Below are 13,593 nucleotides of genomic sequence, written 5' to 3' on the forward strand. Positions count from 1 at the left end.
CAAGCAACCTCACAGAGCCCTTTCAATCTTATATAAAAGCTTAATAGGCATTTTCAATCCAGCCATTTGGGTACACTGCCATTTTTCTGGATACCCACAATGAATATGCATTAGATAGATTAGCATGCACTGCCTCCATTGTATGCACATCTATCTCATGCATACTCTGGATATCTTGAAAACCTGACTGGCTAGGTGTGCCCAGAGGACTGAGATAAGAACCTCTGACTTAGATTACAGACTCCAGAGGGGAGGAGAGTGGGCATGTGCTATTCTCTGAGAATTCCTTTTGCAAACACATACCTTAAGCAACTTTGCTTTCTGCAAGGGAAAGCAGGATGAATCAGCCACACAAATGGGAATCCCTAACTATATGTTGCCATTGAGCAAAAAGGGGATCATAACAGGGGGTGGTACAGCATCTTTATAGACAAAACCCTGTGTTCCATGTTGAGGCCTTCCAAATCTTCTCAGTGGAGGTCAGCCTTATCTGGGCTACTGCCACTGCCATGGTTTTAACTTTCTGAACTGGACATGCCCTTCTAGAATCAGAGGCACTTGGACATAAAATGAGAAGCAATCTAATAGTCAGAAATAGTCTGATTACAGCAATCGCAGATCTACTGGGGTCAAAACAAAGGAGAAATTTCTACTTACCAGAATTGCTATTCCTCTAAGGAAGGCAGGCCAATCCATACCAGTGGGTTATATGCATTCCTAACCAGATGGAGACGGTGATATCAGCGAATCTGATTTACTCCAACATATAGCCCGGCCCAGACATCATAAGAACATAACATTTGCCATACTAGGCCAGACTAAAGGTCCATCAAGCCCAGTATCCTGTTTCCAACAGTGGCCAATCCAGGTTACAAGTACTTGGAAGGATCCCAAGGGATGGATAGATTCCATGTTGCTTATCCTAGAGATAAGTGGATTTCTGCAACTCTTCCTTAATAATGGTTTATGGACTTCTCCTCCAGGAACTTGTCCAAACCTTTTTTAAATGCAGCTACACGAATAGCTTTCACCGCATCCTCTGGTAATGAATTCCAGAGCTTAATTATGCATTGAGTAAAAAAATATTTTCTCTTATTAGTTTTAAATCTATCACCTACTAACTTTCATTGTGTATCCCCTAATCTTTATACTCTTTGAAAGAGTAAACAATCAATTAATGTTTACTCGTACCATTCGACTCATTTTGTAAACCTCTATCACCATCTTCCCTCAGCTGTCTCTTCTCCAAGCAGAAGAGTCCTACCCTCTTTAGTCTTTCCTCATAGGGGTATCATTCCATCCACTTTATCACTTTTGTTGCCCTTCTGTCCCTTTTCTAATTCTGCTATATCTTTTTTGAGATATGGTGACCAGGAACTGAACACAATACTCAAGATGAGGTCAGCCAGCTAGTATCCCTGGAAAAGCCAAACTGTGGACAAACTGATTATACTTGAACATGAACAGTTAATCAATCAATTGAACAACACAGAGGTCAGCAAAAAGAATTAACCTGCACTAATGTTAGGGGCTAGTAATATCACTTACCAGTCCTTCAAAACAAATTAACAGAAAGAACACCGTCATCCGCATATAAAGGACAAACTAAAAGCAAGCAGGCCACCCAGGGCGGGTTGTGGATTGGCCTGCCTCCCTTAAAGGAAAGGAAATTATCTGGTAAGTAGACATGTCTCCTTTCTCTGTATTCAGGCAGGCCAATCCACACCAGTGGAAAAGGGTGGGAGGCTGCCCCTGGTCCCATCAACACAGCATGTGTAGAAGCCACGTCATCCTGAGCCTGAACGTCCAAGTGGTAATGCTCAGAGAAAGCGTGTAAGGAGACTACGTTGCTGCTCGGCAAATCTCAACAGGAGACAGCCGAACCTCTGCCCACAAAACCTCCTGAGCTCTAGTGGAGTGCACCCTTACCTGACTAGATATTGGGACATCTGCATCCAAGTAGGTGGCCGTGATGACTTTTCACCCAACAGACTATGGTTGCCTATGCCAGTTCAACCAAGCCTTCTGGTAAAAATTCCAATCAATGGAATTCCAACTCCGAGAGGGTAAGAACCTCACCCCTCATACCAGCTCTCAAACACTCTCCAAACTCTAACCTAAGGTAGAAGAGTTCCTGGTCCGGAACAAAGTGGAAATTACTGCAGAAGAATAACCATGCTTCAGCAGCCAAGTTCTCTCAAGGGCCAAACTGTAAAGCAAAACAGACCTGGATAGATGTGCAGAATAGGCCCCTGATGCAATAGATCTATCCTGAATGGTAGTCAAAGGACTGTTCATCAGTAGCCTCTGAAGACCAGCAAACCACAGACTCCAAGACCAATCCGGAGCCATCAGAAGTACAGTGTCTAAATTGCACTCTACCAAAAGACCCCGCCTATCATCGGCCATGGCAGGGAAATATACTGAACTCTGGTCTGCGGCCAAACTTGAACAAGAGCATCAATGCCTAGCACTCTCGAATCCCTTCTGCAACCGAAGAACCATAGTACCTTCATATTGCTGGAGGTTGCCAGTAAAGCCAGGTACGGGCGACCCTGGCATGCAATTATGAAACAAAAAGCATCTGCCAACTCCCACTCTCCTGGGTCCAAGATCTGTCTGCTGAGGAAGCTGGCTCTCACACTGTCCTGGCCGACAATGTGATTAGGTGGATGAGTCTTGGAGATATAACTCTGCCCACACCATGAGCATAACTACCTCCATCGAAGCCTGTTGACTTCTGGTTCCGCCTTGATGACTGATGTAGGCCACCGTTGTGGCATTGTCCGACATTATCCTTACAGTTCAATCTTCCAGTCGCTCGGCAAATCACAAGCATGCTAATCAAACTGCACGTGCTTTCAACCGATTGATGGTTCACTGTTGCTCCTCGGCATCCCGGCAACCTTGCACCAACTCGACAGTGAATACTAATCAATCTGGTATCTCCAAGGAAATTCCTTTCCTGAGATGATCCCCTTGTAACCACCACTGCAACTATAGGCTCACCTCCAATGGCAAATGGAGTCTCACTGTGTACTGTGACTGCGGATTCCACTGGAAGAGCAATGGGCGCTGAAGGGGCCGCATGTGCACCCTTGCCCAGGGGCCAACATCCAATGTGGCTGCCATCAATCCCAGGACCTGCAGATAAGAACCATACCATCGGGCGAAAAACCCTTTTCAGGGCCTGAACTAGAGCAATTAGCTCCTGAATGCGACTGTCAGCAACACACTGCCCTACGCTGTATCAAATTGCACGCTGAGATACTTCATCTGAGACGGCTGTAAACTGCTCTTGGCCAAGATCAACTTGCTAGATGCAAAGTGTCTTCTGCCCTTTAGGCCTGAATCAACCAGTTGCCCAGATACTGATGGACCAGAATGTCCTACGAGCACAGAGACGCCCTACCACCGACATGACTTGAAGGTGGTTCCTGGGTGCAGTAGCCAGCCCAAAGGGCAGAGCCTGAAATTGTTAACGTCTCAGAACGGCAAAGCGTAGGAAATAATTGAAGCTCCTGGCAAATAGGAATACATAGAAAGGCCTCTGTCATATCAAGAGACGTGAGAAATTCTGATTTGTACTACCATTACTATGGTACAGAGTTCCCATTCTGAAATGAGACACACAAATGTTGATTAACTCCTTTCAGATCCAGGATGGGCCAAAAAGACCCCCCTTCTTTCTTGGGGACACAACCAATTGGAATAGTGTCCCATATTTTCTTTATGTCTGGGAATAGTTATTACGGCCTTCAAATCCAGCAGCCTCCTTAACATAATCCCCACTGCCAATCTCTTCTGTTGAGTTGAATGGAGAGACTATAAATGCAACCAGAGGAATTCAGAAAGATTCCAGAACATAGCCGCCCTTCACCTCTACCAGGACCCATTGGTCCATTGTATTCTGGGTCCATCTTTGATAAAAGAGATAGATACCCACCTATCTCCTGAACCAGTAGGTGAGCACCCATACCTTCAAAGTGAAGATCAACGAACTCCAGTCCCAGAGCTCACATACTTACAAGACTTCATAGGCAGAAAGGTCTGAGATCTTCCGAAGAGACGATACCTTTGAGCAGATGCTCCTCAGTAAGAACGAAACAGAAGGGAATTCCTGGAGTGGACCCTTGCCCCAGAGGACACAAGGCCACCTTCCTGTCCTCCGGCAATCTAGGAAACTTGTGAGAATGGAGTTGGAAATAGTGTCTGCCGGCCAACTTTGCAGCACTACCAGTGCCTAGCCGCTATCAAGGAAGCTATCAGTCCAGCGGTCTTGCATAGCAAGCCATAATCCGCATCAGCTAAGAATGCGGCCCCTAGTTCTATTAATGATCCATCATTGAACCCCACTCCTTACGTCTCTTGTGGGCCCCTGAAAGAAAAGCAAACTAGCCTGCGCCACCAGGGAGCAGCAAGAATCAATGTGCAAATCCATTACCATGGCCTCAAAGGCCTGCTTAAGGATAGCGTCAATCCTAAGTATCTTTTAGATTTGCTGTTCCTTCCACTGGAATGGTGGTCCACTTGGTAACAGCGCATCCACCCTTGGGATTCTTAACTGATCCCTTGTCTTCAGATCCAAGGGGTACAAGCCCGCTAAAGCGTGCCCCCTTAAACTTGCTTCCGGAGCATTCCATTCAAGGTCAATCAACTCTTCAATTGAATCCAGGAAGGGAAACAGGATTTTGTGTGTAAAGTGACCAATACGGGATCCTTCTTTTGCAAGCTCGTAGCATCACCTCTATCTACACCAAGTGCCTGCAGGGTGTGAGTCAAAAGACTTGTCAACTCAGCTTTGTGAAAAAGACCAGAGTAGAGTCCGATGCAGTACTAATATAGTTGGAATTTCTCCCTCTGCTAGAGGGGAAAAAACCAAGTCGCTATCTATGTCATCTGACGTATCATGATCAATATCCACTTGAACACCACCAGGAACAGCCTGGCTGACAAGGGGGAGGCCCGAGCACGCAAACCCTTCTTAGTAAGTTGCTTTGCTTCTGCTGAGCGCCCCTGCAGAAAAGTCTGCCGGCCCTGGAAAAATTTCACCAGGAAAAGGAGGATGCATCCATACCAGGGCCCACAGACACAAACCCGACACACCCAGACCATTCTGTCAGAGATCCCTCTGCCATCAGGAACGAGGTGGGAGGGGTCCCATCTGCTGTGTCACCTTCTGCCCCACTCCCCTCCAAAGTCACCATATTCAGAGGGGATGCCAAACTACAGTTGGCAAAATCTGTAGTAGCCAAATCGCCTTGAGCATCTTAGCACTGACACAGACAGAGAAAAATCAATGGCTAAACTGCCTTTATATGGCAAGCCGCACAGACAGCAAGGCACTTAGAACTTTTGACCCCGGCGTCATAAGTTTCCTGCACATGGCTCTAGACATGTGCACACTAACACTGCCCAGGATTACATGCACAAATACATGCCCGTAAGCACTCAAGTACCCCAGCACATATATACATACCCAAAACTAGGGAACGATCTTACATAAGAAATTGCCATGCTGGGTCAGACCAAGGGTCCATCAAGTCCTGTTGCCAACAGAGGCCAAACCAGAGCACAAGAACCTGGCAATTACCCAAATACTAAGAAGATCCCATGCTAGTGATGCAATTAATAGCAGTGGCTATTCCCTAAGTAAACCTAATTAATAGCCGTTAATGGACTTCTCCTCCAAGAACTTATCCAAACCTTTTTTGAACCCAGCTACACTAACTACACTAACCACAACCTCTGGCAACAAATTCCAGAGCTTTATTGTGTGTTCAGTGAAAAATAATTTTCTCTGATTATATGCTCAGATCTAGGCCACAGCCTTATGTGCACAAGTACCCATGAACGTGTGTGCCCATGTCAAGGACACCACCACGCGGCGAGAAAGCACACACGTCTACGCATGCACCGTGGCCTACTACGCAGCTGACTGAATTATGCCTGAGAGGCAGGGCTTAGCCAAGGGCTGCTCCACTTGCCGAGCCGACTCCACTATACATTAACTCCCCCAAGAAGTGAGGAGGAAAAGGGGGTAAGAGAGACAGAGGAACAAACATCGAGAGACGATGACCTGGTAAGGAAACAAGAGGGGACAAACTTCCCTATTCTTTTTCTTTTAACCATCTAAGCTCAGGCCTCCCTGGCTGGGTACACGATCGGGTCAGTGGCTACAGTGGGGAGAGGGTACAAGCCTTCACTGCCAAACACTCCCTTGTCCTCTTTTCCGACTAATGGGGGAGAAGGCAAAAGCCTTCACCACTGAGCACTGCATCCTTACTACTGCTTTTTTTTTAAGTCTTTGGCAGACTTAAATCGCTCAATGGAGGGAGGCACCACCCAGGTGTCACCACAGGAGATCAAATAGTGCATCTGAATTTTCTATCTTCTTTTTTTTTCCTCTCTCTCTATTTATTTATTTACTTATTTTTACAAGTAATCCCCAGTAAGGAGATGCATGTCCACCATCTGCAGGAGATGGAGAATACTGGCAGGCTGTCAGGGCAGGGCTATATGTAAATAATATCAGCGAGTCTTATTTACTCCGCCTTCATCTGCTGGTAGGAGTGCATATCCCACTGGTGTGGTTTGACCTGCCTGAATGCAGAGGAACAAAAGGTTCAATGTGGTCTGCATCAGGTAGAAAGTGACAGTTCTTGCAGTCAACACTTTCCTAAGCTGTTTGCCGCCATGAACATGTGGTTTAGGGAAAACTTTGGTAAGGATGATTGGTTTTAGGTAGAAAACCAAAACCATTTTAGGCAAGAACTTATATACTCATTCTAACACCACTATTATAATGAAATCTGAGTTCCTATTTTAACTAACCTGAGCCAGCTGCTATTCATCAAATATTAATAGCTTCTAGATAGGATTATGGCAATGAACCACATACCAGTGTTCAGGCTTTACAGCTAATCCAAAATACAGTAATGAGTGTGTTCACTGGCAGAGGGCAATTTTCAAAATAACTTGTGGATAAAACAGCATTTTACCTAAGGAAATGGGCTATTATAAAATTGCCCTCCTTATGTACAGGTAAACTTACACATACCATGCTGCTGTATGCCTCATTTTACCCGCAGTAGCGAGCTGTTTTCCAGGGGGCTGGGTGTGCACTCGTGCACAGATTTGAAAGTTCAAAATTCAAGCGCTTTAAGTTTCCACAAAAAAATTCTGCATACAATTAAACAAGTGTAAATGCATGCCAGTAATTTTTGAGAGGTAATTTTCAAAGGGAAAGCAAGTGCTTACTTTCCCTTTGAAGTTTGGTGTAACTTATGCATATATTTGATTGAAAATGTATGTGGGATGTTTAAAAAAAAATTGCCCCCTATATGTAGATGCGAACATTTAAACTGGAATTCTTACAATGGACATCTAGAAAATCGAAATCATCCATGGATCGAAGGCAGGATAAACAAAATGAATAGGATTTTAATCCTGAAGAATCAGTAAACTCAAAATACGAACAGATTGAACATGATTAGACTGAGATGATTCGTAATAGATAGTTGGAAGTCTCAAATTACCTGCAGATTGAAAGTAGCGAAAAGATTCACTGTGATACTTTACCACTATGCTTACCTGAAACAGGCGCTCTCGGACTAGGACAAATCAGTCACACAAATGGGGGAGATGTCTTCTGACAGTATTGAGAAGGAAAAAGCTCTGTGAGCTCAGAAAAATCCAGAAGGTCTGAGTACACACAGACCTTCTGGTATAAGAACATAAGATATGCCATACTGGGTCAGACCAAGGGACCATCAAGCCCAGCGTCCTGTTTCCAACAGTGGCCAATCCAAGTCACAAGTACCTGGCAAGTACCCAAACATTAGATAGATCACAAGCTACTATTACTTATTAATTACCATCATAGCAGTTATGGATTTATCCTCTAAGTCAGTGGTCCCCAACCTTTTTTTGCACCAGGGACCGGCTTCAAGCAAGACCATTTTTCCATGGCATGGCAGGGCGGGGTGGGGGTGGGGTTATGGAGGGGGTTGGATTTTAGTGCACACATCATTTGATTATGACATTTATAATGTGAATGTGACTCAACTCACCATAGGTTCTCACATGCATGACACACTGACCCATGATCGTCACAGGGCTAGATGTAAAAGTACAGTTTGCATCCACGGGAACCCCCCTGACCCACAATAATGGATGTAAAGCAGAATTATGACATTCCCCATACAACTCACCCTACAAAAAAGATATTCTGGTTCTGGTGTCATCTCAGTAACAGCAATTCAAACTCCTTCTACTTCCAGGCTCAATAGCCCTACTTATGAAAAGACAGCAGTTTACCACCAATGCATGTCCTCTTGAGAAAACACAACAAATACGACCGATACAAACACTTACATGCTAGTAAAATATCTCATCTCGGTAACAGACACAGAACCGACCTAACATACTCCCAGGATCTGTAGTAATGCACATAAACTAATCCGCACACAGTTACACCTGTATTATGGAATACACTCAAACAGGAGCAACCCTACCTATGAAAAGGCAACACTACAAATATTAAATCAGGTCCTAAAAACCAATACACCTCTTATTAGGAAAAGAGAACTAGCAAGCAGCTATAGATCCCCACACAGAAATAATTGTAAAACTATACTAATAAGCAGAATAAATGTTTCAAAACAGCTATGAAACAAACAAACAAAAAGGGAAAACAAATCCTAAACTTACATTCGATTGCTCACTTGCTAATTTATAAACTAGCAAGTGAGCAATCGAATGTAAGTTTAGGATTTGTTTTCCCTTTTTGTTTGATTCTCTTGACGGGATAACTTGGCTCTTTTTGTTTGCTTTCTGTCAGAACAGCTATGAACAGAATAACATCCAACAATTAAAAACTCATAAAAACTATTAAACATTCTCCAAACACCAATAAAATATTTCAAAAAAGCAGACACCACACAATTAAAATGTCAGTAAATCAAGAAAAATAAACTTAAAAAGCCACCTTTACTTACCCCCTCCAGCAGCTCTCCTACTCCCCTTCCATGCAGGCCGTGGCACACACCAGAAGCAGCAGTAGAAGCTAAGCTCTATACTCATGGTCCTCTTCCTTAGTGCCCATGTCTCTCACACACACCATACCAGTCATGCCCCCATGACCAGTTTCTGTCTCTCACACACCAATCATCTCCCAAACAGTCTTTGGCACACACACACCAGTCACCTTCCTGAACAGTTTCTCTCATGCCATACACACACACAGGCTTCCCACTCCCATGTTCTACTTACGTATATGGGTTTCTCACTCTCATAATCACTTTCTCTGTCTCTCTCTCACACACACACTCACCAATCTCTCACTCCCATGCTTGTTCTCTCCACACACACAGGCTTCCCACTCCCATGTTCTCTTTCAGATATACAGGCTTCTCCCTCCCATGCTGTGTCTCACTTACAACCAGGCTTCTCCCTCCCATGCTGTGTCTCACTTACAACCAGGCTTCTCACTCCCATGCTCACTCTCTTCACATGCACAGGCTTCTCATTCCCATAATCACTTTCTCTCTGTTACACACACACCAGTCTCTCTCATTTCCATGCTCACTCTCTACTTGCACAGGCTTCTCATTCCCTGAATCACATTCTCTCACATTCACACACACACAAGTCTCTTTCTCTCACACACACCGTCACCTTATCAACCAGTCTCTCTCTCTCATGCATGCACACTCACCCAGTTTCTCACTCCCATGCTTTCTTTCGCAGCCCCCCCCCCCCCCACACACACACACAAAACCAGGCTTCTTACGCCCATGCTTTCTCACATACCCAGACTTCTCACTTCCATGCTTTTTCTCTCTCACACACACACTCAGTCACCTCCCTGACTAATGTCTCACACACTCACATACACATCAGTCATCTCACTGAGCAATCACTTTCATTGTCTCTCACATACACACACACACAAACACACACACATCAGCTCTCTGACCAGTTTCTCTCAATCACACACAGGCTGGCTGGCTGCTTCTCTCTCTTTCTCTCACCGACTTCCTCTCCCCCCACCCCCCCAAGCACAAATGGTAGCTGCAGCAGCCTCCGCAGGCCAAGAAAGAAGAATCCCATCGGCCGCGGGAGGCTCATGCTGCTGACTCCTTTCTCAATTACCGGCTGATTCAATTGCTCGGGGGCCGATGCTGCAGCCGCCGCTGCTACTTTATCACGCGGCAGGGCTCTTTCTCCTTCCCGGGCACCGCATATCACTTCCTGTTCCGGGTCACGGGGGGGGGGGGGGGGGGGGGGGGGGGGGGCGCAGGCGCGGGAAGAAGAAAAGGCCAGCCGCGGGTGCCACAGCTTCTTCTAGCACCACTGCCATTCCCACTGGGCTTGAACGTGCTGTTAGCCCGGCGGCAACAGCAGCGGGAGAGACCGGGAGCGTGCGACACACCTACCGGTGCTTGGCGGTGCCGCGGACCGGCAAAAAACCCCCATCGGCCCGGTCCGCGGACCGGTGGTTGGGGACCCCTGCTCTAAGACATTACCCAAACCTTTTTTAAACCCAGTTACACTAACTGCTGTAACCACATCCTCTGGCAATGAATTCCAGAGTTTAACTATGCGTTGAGTGAAAAATAATTTACTTCGATTTGTTTTAAATGAGCTACTTGCTAACTTCATGGAGTGCCCCCTAGTCCTATTATCTAAGAGAATAAAAAACAGATTTACATTAACCTGTTCAAGTCCTTTCATGATTTTGTAGACTTCTATGATATCCCCACTCAGTCATCTCTTCTCCAAACTAAACAGCCCTAACTTCTTTAGCCGTAAAGCACTATTGCATATGTTCGTTAACAAGTTTATTGTAAATGTTTATTGTAAAGCACTGTTGCACATGTTCATTCTAGTTGGCACAGCTGCAATGTTTCTGTTAATTGTGAACCGAGTGAAGTTACTAAACAAATGTCGGTATATAAAAACTGCGTGCAGCTATATCCTTTTTGAAATGTGGCAAACAGAACTGCACACAGTATTCAAGGTGCAGTCTCACCATAGAGTGATACAGAGGCATTATGACATCCTCCATTTTCCATTCCCTTCTTAATTCCTAACATTGTTTGCTTTTTTGATCACCACAGCACAATGGGCTGTCAATGTATTATCCACTATGACGCCTAGATCTCTTTCCTGGGTGGTAACTCCCAAGATAGAAACTAACATTGTGTAACTACAGCAAAACATTTAGATAGACTTTTGATGGGACTCAGCCAGCATGGATTTACCAAGGGAAGTCTTGCCTCACAAATTTCCTACATTTTTTTTTGAAGGGGTGAATAAATGTGGACAAATGTGAACTGGTAGATGTGGTGTATTTGGATTTTCAGAAGGTGTTCAAAGTCCCGCATGAGAGGCTTCTAAGAAAACTAAAAAATCATGGGATAGGAGGTGATGTCCTTTTGTGAATTGCAAGTGGGTTAAAAGACAGAAAACAGAGAGTAGGATTAAATGGTCAGTTTTCACAGTGGAAAAGGGTAAACAGTGGAGTGCCTCAGGGATCTGTATTTGGACTGGTGCTTTTCAATAAATGATCTGGAAAGGAATACGATGAGTGAGGTTATCAAATTTGCGGACGATACAACATTATTCAGAGTGGTTAAATAACAAGCAGATTGTGATACATTACAGAAGGACCTTGCAAGACTGGAAAATTGGGCATCCAAATGGTAGATGAAATTTAATGTGGACAAGTGCAAGGTGTTGCACATAGACAAAAATAACCCTTGCTGTAGTTACACGATATTAGGTTCCATATTATGAGCTACCGCCCAGGAAAAAGATCTAGGCATCATAGTAGATAATACTTTAAAATCGTCGGCTCAGTGTGCTGCAGCAGTCAAAAAAGCAAACAGAATGTTAGGAATTAATAGGAAGGGAATGGTTAATAGAACGGAGAATGTCATAATGCCTCTATATCGCTCCATAGTGAGACCGTACCTTGAATTCTGTGCACAATTCTGGTCGCCGCATCTCAAAAAAGATATAGTTGTGATGGAGAAAGTACAGAGAAGGGCAACCAAAATGATAAAGGGGATGGAACAGCTCCCCTATGAGGAAAGGCTGAAGAGGTTAGAGCTGTTCAGCTTGGAGAAGAGATGGCTGAGGGGGATATGATAGAGGTCTTTAAGATCATAAGAAGTCTTGAACGAGTAGATGTGACTCGGTTATTTACACTTTTGAATAATAGAAGGACTAGGGGGCATTCCATGAAGTTAGCAAGTAGCACATTTAAGACTAATCGGAGAAAATTCTTTTTCACTCAATGCACAATAAAGCTCTGGAATTTGTTGCCAGAGGATGTGGTTAGTGCAATTAGTGTAGCTGGGTTAAAAAAGGTTTGGGTAAGTTCTTGGAGGAGAAGTCCATTAACGGCTATTAATCAAGTTTACTAAGGGAATAGCCACTGCTATTAATTGCATCAGTAGCATGGGATCATCTTAGTGTTTGGGTAATTGCCAGGTTCTTGTAGCCTGGTTTGGCCTCTGTTGGAGGCTGGATGCTGGGCTTGATGGACCCTTGGTCTGACCCAGCATGGCAATTTCTTATGTTCTCCTTTCCAGAGCAGCAGTGGGCGGGATGCTGAGTTCATCTGTCTACACTAAGGAAAACGAAATTATGAGGTAAGTAATTTCTCCATTTCCTAGCGTGTAGCCAGATGGACTCAGGACCAATGGGATGTACAAAAGCTACTCTCAGACAGGGCAGGAGGCTGCCTGTGGCCCACAATACTGCCCTTGCGAAGACTGCGTCTTTCTGGGCCTGAACATCCAGGCGGTAGAACCTGGAGAAGGTGTGCATGGAGGACCACGTCGCGGCCAGACAGATCTCGGCGGGCGACAGCAACTTGGTTTCTGCCCAGGAGACTACCTGGGCTCTCGCAGAATGAGCCTTAACCTGTAGAGGTAAGGGCTTTCCTGCCTCTATGTAGGCTGCTTTGATTACTTCTTTGATCCAGCGGGCTATGATCGCCCGCGAGGCCATTTCTCCTTGTTTCTTCCCGCTGTGAAGAACGAATAAGTGATCCGTTTTGTGCACCTGTTCCGATCTTTCCAGGTATCGCACCAGGAGTCTGCAGACATTCAGGTGGCAAACAAGGCGTGAGTATTCAGAGTCCTTATGCTCATCAGGAGCTAGTAGCAACGTGGTTTGATTCGAGTAAAACTCGGAAACCACTTTCAGAAGGAAGGAGGGAACAGTGCACAGTTGTATGGTTCCAGGTGTGAACTTGAGGAACGGTTCCCGACAGGATAGAGCCTGTAGTTCGGAGATGCGACGAACTGAACATATTGCCACCAGGAATGCAGTCTTCAATGTTAGGAGGCGTAGTGACAGACCACGTGTTGGTCTGAAGGAAGCCCCAGCTAGGAAGTCTAATATTAGATTGAGATTCCATAGAGACACTGGCCACTTTAGAGGTAGTCGGAGTTGTTTAACCCCTTTCAGGAAGTGGGACAAATCCGGATGGGTTGATAGCCGGATACAGTCCACTTCTGCTCTGAAGCAGGTCAGTGTGGCTACTTGGACCTTGAGGGAGTTGAGTGACAACCCCTT

At 45.1% G+C, this 13,593-nt stretch overlaps 1 protein-coding gene across 2 annotated transcripts in view; it reads right to left on the minus strand.

Annotated features, from left to right (window-relative positions):
- The window catches only part of CHORDC1 (cysteine and histidine rich domain containing 1), a 160,060-nt gene that overhangs the window by 33,979 nt on the left and 112,488 nt on the right, over window positions 1–13,593 (minus strand). The window lies entirely within an intron of this gene.

This window comes from Rhinatrema bivittatum, chromosome 5 (genome assembly GCF_901001135.1).
Source record: "Rhinatrema bivittatum chromosome 5, aRhiBiv1.1, whole genome shotgun sequence".
Lineage (NCBI taxonomy): Eukaryota > Metazoa > Chordata > Amphibia > Gymnophiona > Rhinatrematidae > Rhinatrema > Rhinatrema bivittatum.